The sequence below is a fragment of the Mus pahari genome, chromosome 5 (genome assembly GCF_900095145.1).
Source record: "Mus pahari chromosome 5, PAHARI_EIJ_v1.1, whole genome shotgun sequence".
NCBI classification, from domain to species: Eukaryota; Metazoa; Chordata; class Mammalia; order Rodentia; family Muridae; genus Mus; species Mus pahari.
The window spans coordinates 31,022,905-31,025,042 of record NC_034594.1 but is presented as its reverse complement, the minus strand read 5'-3'; positions in this window follow the sequence as shown (position 1 = coordinate 31,025,042).

Sequence of the window (2,138 nt, the reverse complement as noted above, 5' to 3'; positions counted from 1 at the left end):
TCCCACTATTTTTGTGTGATGTGCAATGTGTGCTCTAAGCTTTTCAAATTTTCTTTTATGAATGTGGGTACCCTTGCATTTAGTGTCCATGTGTCTCTGTTTAGTTTCTGTTTCCAGGATCTGTCCATTGGTGAGAGTGGGGTGTTGAAATCTCCCACTATTATTGTGTGGTGTGAGGTGCAATGTGTGGTGAAGCAGCTTCTTATTCCATACCTGGGATTAAAACAAAAACATATTCTCATAACTGGCTTTTTAAAGAAACAAAAATTCTCTCTACACCCTCTTGACAGTCCATCTTCTGCATTGACTTCTGCTTGCTGAAGTGACCTGCCTTGACACCCACCAAAGACTGAAAAGTACTTTCATATTGTGCTTGCTTTATTCTTAGAGCCCCAATGCTTTCCAATGTGGGTGATGAGAGGCCATTTGAGAAACCTCAGTGACAGCCTGCTGACTAGCAGAAGTGATGAATGCATGGTTTATCCAGATGTAGTTGAGTTGCCAACCATCTTGAGTCCCAAGGGTGAGAACAAGGGAAGGATATGGCTGACCCAGCCCGAATTGCTGATCTGGAGAAGTAGGTATGCTATGCACAGCGAAGGCCCACAGAAAAGAAGATACAATGGCAAAAACATGACAAGACGTGTTCACCTATATTCGTTGGAGACTGGAAATAGCTATTCTCCAGGAATGATTCATAAAGCACAGATTATCTACTTAGTAGATTTGCTACTGCATGTGGGTAGTTTCCATGGAGTGATTTGCAGGATGCGAAAACAAAACCCAAACCCAAACCAGTACAGAACAGTGCATAGTACGCTGTCCCCCCACTTTAAAAAAAAAAGAGAGAGAGAGAGAGAATATTGCTATGTATTAATTTTTAATTTTATTTGAAAAATTAGAATTGGCTAAGTGATTGCTGAGCATTAACGAGGCCCTGGGTTCAATTCCAGCACCACAAAATGAAAGATAAGTTAATAGGAAACTAATAATGTTTTTTTTTTCTTTTTAAAAGATTCACTTATTTTATGTATATGAGTGGCCTATCTCCATATACAACTGCATGCCAGAAGAGGGTGTCAGATCACACTACAGATGGTTATGATCCATCATGCCCTTACTGGGGATTGAACAGGACCTCTGGAAGAGCAGACAGTGCTCTTAACAGCTGTCCAGCAGCCAGGAATGATTTATTAGAGGGAAAGGTAATGCTAGACTGCTTTCTACAAAGTGTTGGAACTGGAACTATGTTAATGTTTTGTCTCCACACATTCTAAATGAAGACAAAAACTAGTTATAGAATCACAGTAAAAGTAAAACCAATGAAGCTGTCTCCGTTAGCCTCTTACAAATAGAAATCATTTAAAGTATTGTAAAAATAAGCACCTGCCTAATCATTCTTAGTAGGGATGCATCGAGATAAAAATGAAGAAACAACATTCACATTGGTAAGTATTCAGAAATTATTATATGTTTCAGGTAAGTTCAAATACAGTTTTTGTTAATATCAGGAATCAAAACATTCTATCAAAAAGATGCTATGCAGTCTATAAGTTGTAACCAGTGTACAGTTTTCTTGGGAAGTATTATGAAATTACGATGCTTTTTTTTTTTTTTTTTTTTGAAAAGGCCCATTTCTTAGTCCTTGTCTGTGTAGTAATGAGCATCTAGAACCAGGATTATAGTTTCTAAATGGCATTTCCTGTTAAGAAATAAGGATTCCTTAGAGCTGGAAACATCTTTTTGGACCTAAAAGAAAGGAATCTTTTAAAGAATAGTGGCTCATTTCAAAAGGACTTGAGGGTCAATTCAGAGAGCTTATTCCTTGACAAAAATGGAAAATATATATTAAGATAATTGCAATACATTGAAATTCGTGTGAAAAATCCATGAATTTAAAAATAATAGACATATTTTGCTGGATGCTAAGACACTCATTGTTCTGAAAACAACAAAGTGTGTTTATATTCCCTCTCGTGAGCACAAAACTTTTGATACAGACACTTTCTTCTTCACCATTAATTCTATTTGATGAGGAATGAGAATATCAAAACTTCACTATTTTGTGGTCTCTAATGAACTAATCTAAGAAATGATTACCAATGTCTTCCAAACTTTGGAAAGGTTGATGTGGAATT